This window comes from Marmota monax, unplaced genomic scaffold, assembly GCF_021218885.2.
Source record: "Marmota monax isolate L192 unplaced genomic scaffold, Marmota_monax_Labrador192_F-V1.1 WCK01_AAM20220418_F8-fsc00293, whole genome shotgun sequence".
Classification (NCBI taxonomy): Eukaryota; Metazoa; Chordata; class Mammalia; order Rodentia; family Sciuridae; genus Marmota; species Marmota monax.
Genome location: NW_026694586.1, coordinates 847823 through 865034, shown reverse-complemented (window position 1 = coordinate 865034; position 17212 = coordinate 847823). Strand labels below are relative to the sequence as shown.

General features: G+C 40.4%; 1 pseudogene; it reads left to right on the top strand.

The window, feature by feature from the left end:
• Positions 1-1518: 1518 nt before the first annotated feature.
• Positions 1519-10063, top strand: LOC124077207 (RNA-binding protein with serine-rich domain 1-like; annotated as a pseudogene).
• The last annotated feature ends 7149 nt before the right edge of the window (positions 10064-17212 follow it).

The following is a 17212-nucleotide window of genomic DNA, read 5'->3' as shown; positions in this document are numbered from 1 at the left end:
TAGCTTTTCTCACCCTCATTCATTCTCATTATGTATGCAGTTCTTCCCTTTCCTCTTTGTCCAAAACTTGAAATTGCTGCCACCTGCTCCTTGATGTTCTTACATTCTCTACCATTTTTCCCAATAGCTGCTTCACAAGACAGACATCTCTCAGCTCAGGAATCCTCCTGAAACTTTGCAAGCAAGAACATTCCATCATCCTTTTATATTCCTACCATAATCTGCTGCCAGGAACACTTCTCATACCTATTTACAACATGAAGAAAAACTATATAAGGTGTATGAATTTCTTTTGTGCACTGTGGTCTCTGCAGTGCAAGAAACTTTCCACATTTCAGTTTTACTTTCCACATTTCAGTGGAGACACTCAGTGTCTGCAACAATCACTTCCTAACATGAGAATGAATGTTAATAATGTTGCAGTGAAGGGGAAATGAGTTATAATATTAAAACACTGCATGATTCCTATTATATGAGTTTGATATTATCATTTTTAAATACTTTTTTACTTGTCAATGAACCGTTATTTATTTATTTATATGCAGTGCTGAGAATTTAACCTAGTGCCTCATACGTGCTAGGCAAGTGCTTTACCACTGAGCCACAACACCAGCTCCATTTTCATTATTTTTATTTCTACTGCATAATTGCCAACTTTTACTTGTGAAACAAAGGACACACAATAGTGGTATACTGTTCCAAGAATTAAGCAATTAATTTTCTAGCACAAAAGCTAATGTTTAATACACACTAAAGATTTACAGTTCTGAGAAAAAAAGAAATATTCCTTTAAGTAATTTTTCAAACAACTATTTTGAACATATTTAGTGTGTTTCTACTAATTTACCTTGGTGTTAGAGGATTGTTTTTTGTAATCCCAGTTACTTCTGTTTGACTGCGAACAAACTGCACTCATGGAGTTCTTCAAAACTGACTTTGTTCTCTTCACACTGCCTATGCACAACTGCTCCTGAGTGCTAATGCTTCCAATCCTTCAGTTAAATCTAGGGTCCCCATGGCTTACCTGCTTATGTTCAAATAAGGAAAAATGTACTGGTTCTCCTCAGGGACAAAATGAGGTCTGGATGTAGTAAGTATACTGCTGGTCCCCGGTTCATAGTTAAAACAGGACACTGCTCTGAAACAGGAGGTTTCTTTCAGGAACAGCCAGCCTTGGTGGAATTCTGCAGAGCCAGGCCAGCAAGCAGCAGGTAGACTTATCCCTTTGCGTTTGGCACAACTACCTCTTCTGCCAGACAGGCCCAGTGGTCTTGTCTTCTGACCACTTCAAGTCCAGCAGCTACCCTGGGAGTAAAAGAGCAAGAAAATGTCACTTGATGGGTGCTGCTTTTCCCTGAGCCCACAGGATGCTGTCTGGTTTCCAGGGACTTGAAACTGTACTTCCCCTGGCTGGTCCTCACAGTTATCTTCTGGAACTCTTCATCAGGTAGTATTCTTGCTGTCACCATCTCCCTCCCCACCCTAGGGCTCTCAAGCTGTGGTCTAACTTTTGACGCTATGGTGGAAAAGCAGTTAATTCCAACTCAGCCTCTTCTGTGTCTGGGTACTACAGCTTACTTTACTCCTAGATGGCGCAAAGATGGTCAGAAAACAGTCTTTGAGTTCCGCCAAGTGACAGAAGGAACACAGGCAGGTTCTCACAGTTGGTTCCTAACGGGAATTAAAAACTGAGAACACTTCATTTAGCAAAGCTTGATTAAAAAAATAAATAAATAAGGTTCTAGCACCATGTTGCACTTGGGACCAAAGACGGTTAACCGCACCACCTCTGCAGATTACACTCACGGCCAAAGAAAAGGAACTGCCATACTGAAACCACCTGATTAGACGCAGTAAGCTTCTGACCATTTGCGTATAGTCAGATCAGTGATTGGTTGAAGCTGCTCTGCTGTGATTGGTGGAAACTTAGTTGTTTGGTAACAGGCAAGCCACCGCCACGCCCCCATGGCACGCCCCCATGACACGCCCCCGTGACACGCCCCCACCTCACGCCCCCCACAACACGCCCCCACCCCACGCCCCCACCCCACGCCCCCACCCCCCAACACCCACGCCCCCCCTACCATTTAATTGGATTACAGTTCATTTGCATAGCAAGCTAGGTTACAGATCACATATATGGGGGCTACTTTGGGACAAATTTATCATGCAAGTATGGAGACAAGTTTAGGACAAATTTAGTTCAATTTAACAATTAGCCCCATTTTGGCCATGTTTTCAAATCTCAACAGAGTGACCAAAACCATGAATGTGAACAGTGACACTATCTTCTACAGTCATCAAAATGGATCTGTTTGATTTCCCTACAGACTTCACAATTGCAGAATGTCAAATTAGTTAGATGAGCTGGGCATAGTATGGCAGGCCTATAATCCTAGCCAGTAGGAAGCTGAGGCAGGAAGATCAAAAGTCCAAGGCCAGCCTTGGCAACTTAGAGACCAGAAGCAACTTCCTGAGACTCTAATAAAAATAAAATATTAAAAATAAAAACGACTGGGGTTGTGGCCCAGTCATAAAATACCCCTGGGTTTAATTTGCTGAACCTTCTTCCCCCCACCAAAAAAAAGTTAGATGGCTTGTAGATTTTATGCCTACCATAACAAGACCACTGGATGTTCCAGGACAGCAGTATGTCAGTTCTTAAACTTTGAGTGAGTACATGATTCACTGTCCTTGCAGCCTGGGGACTGTCATGCTTTGTTCTCATCATTAGGAGAAAACATGTGACACAGCCCATTCACGCTTGGCCCTATTCTATGACCATCATATAGAATCCAGCCTTTTGCATCATGAAACTATTTTCTAATAATTTCTCTAATATGCCTATGATTTAAAATGAAAAAAATAACAAAATAAGATTGAACTTGTATTTTTTTTAATATTTATTTTTTAGTTGTAGTTGGACACAATACCTTTATTATTTTATTTATTTGTTTTCATGTGGCGCTGAGGATCGAACCCAGGGCCTTGCACGTGCTAGGCAAGCGCTCTACTTCTGAGCCCCAGCCCCTGAACTTGTATTTTTAAAATCTCATTAATTTGCTTAATTTTTCTCTTTGATACAAAGTGACTTTTAGCTTTTAATTCACTAAAAAAAATGGCACAGACATTAATGTGAGAAAATAATTGTTTTGCTAAAAACATATAGTGGAGCAACTCATTAGAAATGCTTGGGACAAGAATTGTTTCATATTTCAGAATTTTTAGATTGTGGAATATTTCCTCAGATTTTACCCGTTGAACATCCCTAGTTCAAAAATCCAAAAGTTAAAAAGTTCCAAAATCTAAAATGTTTTGAGCATTACTCTAATGTTCACAAAATATCAGATTTTGGATCATTTTCTGTTTGGATTTTCAGATTGGGAATGCTTAACCTGTATGTAAATTATGGCATATGAACACTTGATAAATTTTGTTTTAATTTTTGTGGATTTGAACTCCAAAGAGCTCCTGACTCTGTTTGCTTCTCTAGTTTGTTTATAAAATATGAGAAATACCCACCAGAATGCAATATACAATATCATTAGAAAATCCCAAACTCCAAACTTTGATCCTGGAGGAATACATGCATGAAAAGAGCAAGAGAAGGGAGGTCGCTGAGCTAACCTCTGGGGTCATCTGCTCAGAGTGGTTTTAAAAGGCAGTAAGAGCAAACAGGAGGGTTGAGATGACCCTATGCACAGCCTGCAATCCTACAACAGTAGCTGTTGAGAGCCACAGCCGAAGGGGCCCCAGCAAACTTCCAGCTGCCAGCAAACTTCCAGCTGCCAGCAAACTTCCAGCTGTCAGCTGATGATTGGCTCACAGGGGCCCCAGCAACTTCTAGCTGCCAACTGATTGGCTCCTCTGTGGTGATGCTCATTGGGCTGTTTCTCCGCCCTTTCAGACCACTGAGCTGCTCATTGGGGGACTTTTTTTGGCTCTGCCCAAGCGACCCAGCCAATCAGCCTCAAGAGCAAGAGGAGTGGGGAAGGTTGAGAGGCTTGTGGGAAGCCGGTTGTGGCAGTTGGGCTCTGAAGGTTTTTCCTGAGGAGCTGTTTTGTTTGGCCTGTGTGGTTCTAAAAATAAAGTTTGTTTCTTTTGTCAAGTGGCTCCTGAATTGTGCCCAGCCAGACTGCGGCAAGTAGCTCCTCCAGAAGGTGAGGCTCAGTGGTGGCAATTGGCAAAAAATACATTTGAGGGACATTTTCTTTGTACTCTACTGGGTTTTTGAATGGAGCCAGAGATTTCACCCTTATTGAAGTGTGTCTTTTTTCTTTCCAGGGAGGGACATTTCACACACACCCTTCCCCTCCGTAAAGCAGCAGCTTCTCCTTTGGGCCCCCTCTGTCTGTCATCAAATACATCAAGGATATCTGCAGAGTGCTGGCACCTCCCTGAGTGTGGATGACACTCAACATCTCTCAAAGGGCAGGGTGAAGTCCTTGCACAGTTCTCATTGGCATGAGGGGCTTTTTGTATTAAGGTGAACAACAAGCTCATGAGAGTGCTCTGGGGTATCTGGATTCTAGAGACTTAGTCTGTTTCTCTTTGTTCATATATATGGTTCTCCTCCCTTAGCCGAGATTTTATTTCATTATTTTTTGGAGGAGCCAGATTTTATCTACTTATTTTTATTATAATTATTATCACACAATAATTGTACACAGAAATGGAACTCACTGTGATATTTCCATACATGCATACATTGCCCTCATACTACCTCCCCCCTCCCCCAGCACCTTTTCCAATCCCCAGCAATCTCTCTTCTACTTTCAAATCTCTTTTTTTTAAAACTTCACATTTGAGAAAAAACATGAAAGACTTGTCTTCTTGCTTTTCTGTGTCTTTTCATTTAACACAATAAAACCAGTTCTATCCACTTTGAGGCAAATGACAGGACTTTATTCTTCTTTATGGTTAAACAATAGTCATATATATATATATATATATATATATATATATATATATATAATCATATATATCATATGATCTATGATATATAGGGCTGGAGTGGTGGCTCAGTAGTAGAGCACCTGCCTAGCATGTTCCTCATCACCACATATAAAGAAACAAAAAATAAAGGTCCACTGACAACTAAAAAATATATTAAAAAAAGAATTAAAAGAAGATGTGTATACATATAAAGAAGATATATATATATACTATAGAAAAGATAAAATATATATGTATATAAAATATACATACACACACACACATATATATATATATATATATATATATATATATACACACTACACATACACCTGTATGTGTGTGTGTGTGTGTATATGTATACACACACACACACACACATAACCATAGTTTCTTTCTCCATTACCATGCTGATGAATACTTAGGTTGATCCTTTATCTTAGCTATTGTGAACAATGCCACAATAATCAGAGGTATGCAGCTATCTCTATATGCCAACTGAATTTCCTTCAGATAAATACTCAGGTGTGGGATAGTTGAGTCATATGCAATTTCTATTTTCAGCCTTTTGACAAGCTTCTAAACTATTTCCAATGTGGATATACTAAATTACATTCCCACACACAGTGTATAAGTATTCCTTTTTCTCCATATCTTAGATTAATTTTGTTATAATAGCTATCCTAACCTGAATATAATAGAATCTTACAATTTTTATTTGTATTTTCCTGATGACTAGTGAGATTGAGGATTTTTTCATGTATTTATTGGACATTTGTATTTCTTCAAAGAAGTGCCTATTCTGATTAAACCATTTTATTGATATATTTGTTTTTTATTAAGTGGTCTGTGTTTTTTATATATTCTGAATATTAATCCTCTTTCAAATGTACAGCTGGCAAAGATTTTCTCCCTCCCTGATGGTTGTCTCTTCTCTTTGCTAATTGCTTTCTTTGCTGTGCAGAAGTATTTTAGTTTGATGTAATCCCATTTGTCTTTTTTTTTTTTTTTTTGCTTTTGTTGCCTATGATTTTGGGGTCTCACCAGGAAATTACTGACTGTGCCAAAAATCTTAAAAAGTTCCCCCAACACATTCCCCTTGCAGTTTCAGAGTTTTTAGGTCCTACATCAAGGTCTTCAATGCATTATGAGGTGATTTTTTTGGACAGGAAGAGAAATTGGAGTCAAACTTCAATTTTCTGCATGTGATTATCCAGTTTTTCTAGTACCATTTGTTGAAGAGACTCTCCTTTCTCCAAGGTATGTGTTTGGCACCTTTGTTGAGAAGCAGTTGCTTATGGGTTTATTTCTGTTTTTTTCTGTTCTGTTTCATGGGTCTGTGTGTCCGTGTAAAGGTCAATACCATGCTCTTAGTCCCTACGGCTCTTTTAATATAACTTGGGATATCTCCATCTTAGGTCTGTGTGTCCGTGTAAAGGTCAATACCATGCTCTTAGTCCCTATGGCTCTTTTAATATAACTTGGGATATCTCCATCTTAGGGCAAGGTGAATTGTTCCTGATGAGAATATAAATCTGTATTTCAGACATCTTCTCAGCAATGTCTGATTCTTGTGGGTATGATTAGTTTGCCATTGGTTTTACCAGTCAACTGGCAGATGAAGCACTGTTGAAGGAGCAAGACTCTGTGCACCACTACGTCCTCCTTTCTCCCTGGCCCTGCATTGCAATACTAGCACCATAAGGCTGCAGATCCTTGATAAGTACCTTCTGGAGCCACATGCCCACTCTGTGAAAGTTACTTGGATTTAACTAGGCAATGTCATTGACAAGTTCCCATAAAGGGCACCCATAATCAGATTCATCACCATATGCTGAGAGGGGATGATTGACAGAAAGCCTACTCACAGCCCTTCTGTATAGGAGACAACTCTTTCCTGGGAACCCTCTGGATCCACAGGGACCTGATCTTCCCACTTCTATGTGGAGCACCAAATTCACTCATTCTCTCAAACTCACTTGACTCATGTCCCAATAACCTGCTGACCAGCTCCTTCTCATGTTAACCAGTGGACATGCAGAAACTCTCTCTACCTCTCATCATTTAGCAGCCTTTCCACTGCCTGGAGACCCTGTTCTCTAAGAAGCACCCACCTGGGGTTACACAACCAGCTAGGATGCAGCCCTTCCTTGCCCTCCCCTGGACACAGACTTGGACACTACACTGCCCTGTCTGCAGCCAGAATATTCTACAACTGAACCCTCACCCTACTCCAAGAGCCTATTGGTTGATTGTATTCAATCTTCATATCACTAATTTCTTACACACAGAGGAAAAAAGATTTGTCAGTAGTTTTTCTGAGATAAAGGAAATCTTAAGGAAAAGATTAGTTAGGTTATGGAGCAATTACAGAGGCTATCAAGAAAAGGGAACAGATCCTGGGACAAGTTTCACATCCACAATTCTATATTGCAATTTCAACAATGTTCACTGGACCAAAGAGCCAAGTGTGTGTTTATTCTGAAACTTTGAGGAAGGAAAACAAATTGTTTACCTTGAATCTCCATTGGCTATAAATTAGCAGGTAGGATAATGCAAATCACAGAAAGCTTTGGGATAAGAGGACAGAGTAGAGGAAGAAGTGCTAACTGCTTCTGGAATGGTTAGTGTGAATAGTCCAGAGAGTTTTCACATAAAAGGGTATGCTATGCCTACTGGTCAGCCATGGGATTTAAGTCAATATTTCAACATATATGCAGGAATGTGCAAACTCAAAGCTGTATTGATCAACTTTCCTTAGCTCCCTACCCCACTACCTACTGATTCTTGTGACTAAAGTTAAGACACTTTTTCTTATCAATATAATAATGAATAAAAACCTAAGCTAAGTTTTGTTAGCTTCCTTTAGTGAAATATGCAAAGACTCAAATTATTCGACAAGATTCAATGTTGTGTCTTTTCTATCCAAATTGACTTATAAAGCTAATACAATCTTGACCACAATCCCAGCAGGCTTTTTTTTTTTTTGTAGAAATTAACAAACTGATTGTAAAAGGTATATGGGAATTCAAATGAGCCAAATTATTTTTTTGTAGAAGAACTAAGGATTTATATTACCTGATCTCAGAGGTGAAAAAATAATTAAAGCTACAGTAATCAGAATAGTGGGGTATTAGCATGGAGGTTGGCATACAGACCAGTGGAACTGAGGAGAGAAGTCAGAAACAGATCCACAGACAAATAGTCATCTGATTTTCCAAAAAGATTCTGAGATGATTTAATGGGGAATGAATGGTTTTTGAACAGAAAATAATAGAATAACTGACTATCCAAATATAAAAATAATGACCTACAAACTTTCTCTCCCATCATGTATGTAAGAGGTTGGATTATGATCCCCCAAGACAGACATCTAAGTCATGGGCTTCAGTACCTGCAAAAGAGACCTTGTGCTTAGATAAAGGATCTTTGCAGAGATAATAAAATCAAGTCTTTCTAATTAGATTGTCCTGGATTAGTTGTACAGCCTGTGTATCCAATTACAAGATGAGGAGGAGACACAGACAAGAGAGGATAAACATGGAGAAAGCTATGGAAAGAAGTGTGGGAAGCCTTCAGCTACACTGCCACAAGCCAGAGAACACCTGCAGCCCACAGCAGGAAAAGGTTTGGAGGACTCTCCTTCAGAGCCCCCGAGTGAGCAGGGCCCTAGCAACACCTTGATTTAGGCTTTGGGCCTCTGGAACTAAAAAGGATTAAGTGTCTGTTGTTAGGAGCCCTCTTGTTTGTCAGTCATCCCCAGAAAACTGTCAGAACACACAAAAATTAGTTCAAATGTATGATAAGTCTAAATTTAATCTAGGACTATAATCTAATCTAGAACTATGAAGTTCACAAAATGAAACAGGAAAGTCCTCATTACCTTGGTTGAAGTAAGCAGTGATTTTTTTTTTTATAAAACAAACAAAAAATGTTAACCATTAGGGAGAAAAATAAATGAAAAAAAAATCTTTTAAAAAGACACTACTAGGGAGCTGCTGAGGAGAAGTAGGAGGAAATAGTGGCTGGGGGAAGATGATGCTCTTTGGCTTAAATTGCAATCGATTAGGGATCATTTCTCAGACTCACTCTAGAAGTCAGAGTTTAAATAAGTGAGGCCGCCATTGCTGCTTTGAATACCTCAAGGAGAGAATGAGGATTTATCAGAAGTGAAAAAGAAGAGCTTGCTAGGAGCCAAGGGAAATAAGAAAAATTCCAGAGCTAGGGCTCCTCGTCCTACCAAATGCAAAGAGCGCTCAGATGAGAAGCCCAGGGATCACTCTAAAGACCCACTAAGGAGTCAAGCAAGAAGGACTATGGCAGAAATAAGCTCGAAGAGACGCAAGGCTTGCAGTGGAAGCAGTAGGTCCAGCTCCACTTTCAGCTCAGGATCTAGCGCCAACACAGGCTCAAGCATGGGCTCCATGTCCTCTGCACAGGCCGCTGGGGAAGCTCCAGCACATCAGCTCCAGTCCAGCAGCTCCTCTGGATCTCCCAGCCATTCTTGGCGCAGACATGACAGCAGGCGGCGCTCCTGCTCCAAATCCAAACCACATAAAACCGATGAAAAGGAAAGAAAAGGCAGAGCCCTTCCCCTAAACCCACCAAAGGCTCATCAGGAATGTGACCAAGGATCACATCATGGAGGTATTTTCCACTTATGGAAAAAATTAAAATGATTAACATGCCTGTAGAAGGCTGAGTCCTCAGATGTAGCTGAGAAGGCACTGAAGTGCGTGGACTGAGGACAAATTGATGGCGAGGAAGGAGATCACTGCTACCGCTGTGTTGGCCTTCTGGCCTATGCCAACCCCCCACCCACTCTAGCTTTTCAGCCCTCTCAGGAGAAGGCGGCCGCCACTGCCATGTCACTCCCATGGATGAGGAGGAGACCTCACTCTCCAAAACGCAGGTCCTCCTTGCGCAGGTGGTTCTGCTTTCCTCGCCGCCACCACACAGAAGCCGCTCCAGTTCCAACTCCTCCCAATACTCAGAGCCTCTGAAGCTCATCTATACCTTGCCTTTCACCTGGCTCAGTTGTGTCACTTTTCTAGCCACAGGATTGTTGGCAGGGAAGGCCTCCTCACTGGGACAGGCTTCAGGCAGGCTCTGGCTGCAGAAGTGCTGATGGTTCAGAGCTGTGCCCATTGAGGGGCCCTGCAGTTTTCTGGCAATAAGCTCACCCATTCCCTTTCCAAAGTCTGTTCAGTGGCAGAGCCTGCCGGGGACCAGCAAGCTTCCAGGTGGCAGTGTGGCCTAGTCTCTTCACAGATGACCTGAGCTAGTCTGGCAAATGTGTTGCTGTTGCTATGCTATGTCCACAGGAAAGGGGACAGAGCTGTCATTCCTGTTAGGCCTGGCCTCCATCCACCTTGAATTCTCTAGGACTGTGTTCCCCCACCACCTGTTACTGTAAATGGTTCTGTCTTTCTGAGCCCTCCCACACACTCCACTGCCCCACATACCACTTACTCTTTGAAATTGATGAGCAAGTTGAGAGCCAGCTCGTCCAGGTCATTTCAGAGCCCCTGTTCTGACAGCCATTCAGGTGGTTTTACAGGTACATTGCTTTTTTTTTTTCCTCTTATTGTACAGTCAGTACTAAAAATTTGTTTTAAGTTTTGCAAATTTGTAGCATTTTAGATAAGGCTGGGTTTGTACATTGTTGTGTAGAGTGATGAAAATGTACTGAATAAACTTAGGATTAGAATGAAAAAAAAAAAAAAAGACTACTGGGAAAGTAAAAGCAAGCCAGTAACTGGGAGAAACATTTCACAATATAGATATCTGAGAATGAACTCATATCTACATGTACAAAGCAAACTTAACATTTTGTAGTAACAAAAAAATCTAATTAAAAATTAGGTTAAGTATTTAAATAAATATAAATTTGGTGGGGGGGGGGCTGCATACCAGGATTGAACTCAGGGGCACTCGATCACAGAACTGCATCCCCAGCCCTATTTTGTGTTTTATTTAGAGACAGGGTCTCACTGAGTTGCTTAGTGCCTCACTTTTGCTGAGGCTTGCTTTGATCTCATAATCTTCCTGCCTCAGCCTCACAAGCAGCTGGGATTACAGGCATACACCATTGCACCCAACTAAATAGACATACAAATTTTAAAACATAATATATGAATGGTTATTAAGCACATTAAAAACACTCTTAAGTCAATAAAGAAATGAAAATTAATACCACAATAAGATTTGTCTATATATGGTACTTATTAAAATAGATCAAATCAAAAAGACTTGACAGTACCAACTCATGATAAGAATACAGAGGGACTAGAACTCCCATATTCTGCTGCTAGATTAAAATGGTATAACTACCCTGGAAAACAGTTTGGCAATTTCTCTAAAAATTTAAGCATGGAACTACTGTATTATTCACCATCCTACTCCTAGAATTTACCCAGGAGAAATAAGAGCATGCATCCATACACATGTGGGTAATTAGAGAATTAGAAGCCACTTTGTAGGCTGGGATTATGGCTCAGTGGTAGAGTGCTTACCTAGCATGCATGAGGTACTGGGTTTGATCCCTGGCACCCCATAAAAATAAACAAATAAAATGAAAGTATTGTGTTGATCTACAATATATATATGAGAGAATTAGAAGTCACTTTGCTAAAAGTACTGACTCTTCACTCAGGCCTTTCAATGTCCAAAGAGTAACTAACAAGCAGAATAAAGCTTGGCATCTTTGCTTTCAATTTGCATTTTATTATCTTAAGTTTTGGACCAGGTCCCCGTTCAGTTCTGTACAAAGGCTAGTTAGTCACTTCAGGAGTAGAATACAAGGTTTATTAGCCCTAAATTTATCTAACCTATCTTGTCCCCCTTCAAGACTGAGGACACCAAGAGAGATATTTTTGAGATTTGCAGGGACATTCAATTGCCAGCTTTTACAACCCTCCACCCTTCAGTGGCTCCCACATGTCTTCTGTGACTGCCCTAAACCTGCAGTCAATTGTGTTCTAGGAACAGCAGAGCCTCACAGACAGATCATGCCTGATGAGATCATTCCACTAAATGGGAGCAATTACCTCCCATGGGAACTGAGGCTGCCCCATGAAGCAGGAGCAATCACCCCATGTGTACTGATTGCACCACTTAACTGTGATAAGGACTTCTGCAGAGCCACCTCATAAAACCAGTTCTGAAATAATGATCAACCAGAGCATAGCCTGACCAAAATGAACTACTTTGCTATCTATGAAAACTCCCATTTGAACCCCCAACACTTGACTTTGTTGCCTTTTCTATAAATCATTGAGGTTTCTGTCAATGCCTTGAAGAAGATCTATGGCCACTGTACCCCTACACCTGTTCTGGTGTGGTCACACTGATTAAAACTCCTTTCCTGCCCTTCACCACTACCTGTGTCTTTGATTGGCATATTGGGACAGGTGGCCCAGCCTGATCTGTTGGGACACCCTAGGGCTAGGGTCTTCAAGAACTCCAGTAACACATTCATAGCAGCTTTATCAGTGTCAAAACCAGGAGATGAGCCAAATATCCATCAACAGAAGACATACCCAAAACAATAAAATCAGATTCAGCAACCGAAAGGAGGAAACTACTAATGGATGCAATACAATAGATATTTCTCAAACACAAAAAGTAGGAAAAACGCAAAAGAATATAAGCTCTAAGATTGCATTTATGTAATCACAAACTTTATATGAAGTGTTAGAAAAGTTAAACCTAACTCATGGCATCAGAAAGAAAATCAGTGGTTGCCAAGGGCTATGGGTTGTCTGCAAATGAGGCAGAAGAGAACCTTTGGGGGGTTATAGAAAATGCTGCATCTTGATTCATGTTGTGTTTACATGGCTGTATGTATTTATCATTGCTTAATGTGTGCATTTTGTTTTATGTGAACTTACCCCAATATTGGTGGTTTTTTAAATGAAAACAAGTTGAACCAGTATCTACACACTTCTGTGAATTCTTTCAAGAATGAGAAGACAGTCTACTTGGTGAACTAACTTTGTTTAAATGAGTCCACCCTTGAAACTACATCAACATCCCAATATGTTCGTAAGTACCCATGCCCTGACCAGGCTGCTCTTAGTCCTCCCTGAGGATAGGGAGACATAGCCTGGGGCCTTTCTATCCTGGTCCCTGATGACATCAGTTCCAAAGTGCTTAGTTGTCTGAAAGATGATCAACTGATTAACATGATATACAGTCTCTAACCTCAAGCAGATGTCGGTATACCTGGAAAAAGCAGATCACTTCAAGAAAGAAAACATCACTCTAAAGAATGGGGTATTTCCAGTAAAAATTGACTGGGGTTAAAAGGCTAGAGATAGGGAAGACTTCATAGAAAAGTTGGAGCCAATGGATCTTTAAAAGGAAAAGTCTAGGATCAAGGAAGGGTCAGGACCTTCCTGGCAAAGGTAGCTAAAGGAAAATTGAAAAGGAGGTAAAATGTGTGTTATCTTTCCCTTAGTGATTTTTACATTAATATAGGGCCATATAAAGTGTTACATGTGATTTCCATTCCTTTAAATCTGCTAGGTTTGATCTAAGATGCAAGACGTGATCTGTCCTTGTTCATTTGGCAAGAACTCGTACCCTCTGTGTTGGGTGGAGGGTCTATGAAAGTCCACTCTGTGTACTTGGCTTCTGGTGTTGTTCTGGTCACTGCCCTTGACGATTTTCTATCAGTTTGATTGATGATTTAGAGAATGGTGTTGAAATCTTCAATTCCTCTTGTGGATTTATCATGTCTCCTTCAAGTTCTTTCAATTTTCTCTTCCTGACTTTCAAGCTCTGACATTGCACATTGGGATTATTGTGTCTTCTCATAAATTGACCCTTATATCATCATGGAATGCCCCTCATCCTCCCTGATGGCATTATTCATTCTGAAGTCTACTTTGAGTGGCATTCAGATAGATGGTTCAGTTTTCTTTTCATTGGTGTTTTCATGGTGTATATTTTTCAAGTCTTTCACTTTTAAACTACATATAGCATTGCATTTAAAGGGAGCTTCTTCTACAGCATTTAAAATTGTTATTTTTAAAAGTAATCTGGCTCTGTTGCGGGCCATCCCTGCCCTGCGCTGCATGCTCACCATGGCCTGGTCCTGGCTGATATACCTAGCTTAGTTCTCTCATTAGATCAGAAGCCAGCTTGTCACAAGTTATGAAGGATTCATTTCTGTTTTCTATAAAAATATTAGGATGTCTGTACGGCCTGGCCATTAGTTGATGTTGTAAAGCTGTTTGGAATGCCTGCCCATGCCCTGAACTCACCCATGTCCGGTTTTCCCTGACCAGATAACAACCCTTTCCTAAACCTTGGTGACGCCTCATAAATTCTGGCCTTCCCTGGCTGGATAACGACCCTCTCTGAGTCTCTAAGATCTCCATAAATTCTGATGCCGGGGCCAGCAAAAATGTAAACTTGTGTTATGCTCCTCAGAGTGTTGTTATCTGTAACCCCCCTTTGTGTAACTTTTTGGGCTATAAAACTGGGCTGCAAAGAAGCCTCACCGCTGTCCTTGGCTCCCACGATTTTGATGGGCAAGGCAGGTCAAAATAATAAGCTTGCTTTAATTTGATTTTAATTGGAGTCATTGGTCTTTTCTTGCATCGTGGTCTAACACTGGCGCTGGGCCTAGGACTGCCCACAGCCTAGGCCAGGCAGGTGGCGTGCACAGCCAAGAGAGGGCCCTGGTGCAGCTCTTCTGAGGAGGAGAGGGCTCACTAGTGCCAGGAGGAGGAAGATCAGCCCATCTGCGCAGTGAACAGAGTTGTGTTGGATGTTACTTCCGGAAAGGAGTTGTTTGGAAGAGGAGCCTTAACCAGGAAGGATTCCACCAGAGGGGTGGCCAAGATTTCCTGGATCCTGCAGACCTCACCCATGATACCACAGTCTCACAGCAAAGGAGCAGGAGACCCTGAATGATGCGTTCACCAGGGCATATAAGGACAAATACTCCATTGTTGGCTACACAGCCCAGAGAATTTTCAGTGAGGACTTGGACTTTAAGCCTGAAGATCAACCCCATTTTGACATAAAGGATGAGTTTTGGTGTTCCACCTGCAGGAGGAGGTTCTTGGGAGAGTGAGCTGGGGGGACAGGTGCTTATCTTCTGCAAAATAGGCTGCCTGACGCCTCTGAATCACCTGGATCTGAATAAAGCAGAAGTGAAGCTGGAAGTATGAATGCATTTTATTATCCCATGGTCAAGTGCCACCTGCCTGGGTATTCCTGCCTGCATGTTAGCAAGGGTGCTAATAATAGCCCTAGTGGGAGGCCTTCTGCATGTCAATGGTTGGCCCTCTCAATAGTGATAAGAGGTGACTTAATTTCTTTCTTCTTTGTACTTTTCTATACTTGCCGAATTTTCTTCTGTGACCAAGTCTATGTTATAATAAGAGGAAAAACTCAACTTCCTGTTGTTGGAGAGGAAAAAAGAGTAATTCTGATACTCTTTGTACATGGATATTCTGTATGTGTAGAGATAAGTTACCGCTGTTACTGTTGTCAAGCAACAATATATAGTTTTGTGGTGTATGTTTTATTTTTTGTTTCAGCAGGTTTTATTATTTTTAATTTTTTATTTGTATTTTTCTTTTGTCAACAATTCTATTTCTGGGAACTTTATTTTTATTGCTTTATTATAATTATACACAATAGTGGATTTCATTGTAATATATCTGTGCATGCACATAACATAATTTCATCAATTTCATTCCCCAGTAGCTCCCCTTTCCACCCATTTCTCCTGCTCCCTTTCTTCTACTGTACTGGTCTCCTTTCTATAGTCTTTAAAAGCAATCTGCAGTCTCTGTTTTGATTAATGTGATTAGAGCATTTGCATTTAATAAAATCATTGACCTCTTTGGATTTAGCTATGTTAGTATTTGTTTCCCATTTGCACCATCTGTTTTCTGGTTTATTTCCTTTTTCTGACTTCATTTACATAATGTAAACAGGTTTAAATTAATTGTTTTTTATAATATCTCCTCATGCAAATATTTTTCTCAGTACTTAAAATTTTGCATCTCTACTTCAGGCCATATCCACAGAGTTCAAATCTAAGTGAGTTAAAATCCTAACTGTACAAATTACACTGTGAAAACTTTCAGAAGAAAATGTGCTATATTTCTTGTTAAAGAAAGATTTCCTAAAAAGACCAATACAACCTGCCAGGAGTAGGAACAGGCACCCCCCAAAATGCATGTGACCAATAAATATATGAAAATGTATACAATCTCAATTGAGAAATGCCAATTAAAACTACAATCAGATACCATTTATATTCTGGAGACTGCAAGGGGAGAGGCAGAGACCATCAAACCAATTAGTATTGGTGAATATCTGGAGCAATGACAAATCTTAGGCCCAGCTGGAGAGAGGCTGAATTCATACATCACTTAAGGGAGGGACTGGAACAGATTACTCACACTATGACCCAGCAAGACATCTAGTCTGGTGCCTGGTACACATAAAGACATATAAATTGTATCTCCAACAGCACTATTTCAAATAGCAAAAAAACTCAGATGCAACTTGAGCATGACTAAATTAAGTGTTGGTATATCCATTCAATGGAATACTCTATAGCAATTAAAAAGAATAAGCCACATTGTCTTGACATGGGCAAATGTAACTCATAATTTTATTGACTAGAATGATCAACTTGCACAAGCATGCACACAGTGCACGCGCACCATCATTTAAGAAAATGAGGACAGTAAAGCACTACATCCTTGGAATGCTCCTTTAAATTCCCAGGAACCAGGCTAAGTCAAGGGACTATAGAGAGCAGGCCTGGGTCAGAATGTCCAGCTAGTGCTATCTTGAAGGACACTGACATTCTCTCATGTATGCTGGGAACTAGAACATGTTAGTATTATCTGTAGAAATTCACTTTTTTTGCATGCATGACAGGATAGCTGCTCCTTGATAAAAAGAAAAAAGCAAGCTAATACTGATATAACCTAATACTATAAAGAACAAAGCAAGCTAATACTGATGATGTCACTGCTTCTTCAGCCTAAGCTACAAAACCTCCTTCCACACAGTGACTGGAGAGAGGCTGAATTCTTATATCACTTAGGGAGGGACTAGAACAGATTACTCACACTATGACCCAGCAAGACATCTAGTCTGGTGCCTGGTACACATAAAGACATATAAATTGTATCTTCAGCGGCACTATTTCAAATAGCAAAAAAAAAAAAAAAAAAAAAAAAAAAAAAACTCAGATGCAACTTGAACTGAGGGCACTGCAGAAAAGATAGGTGTCTTT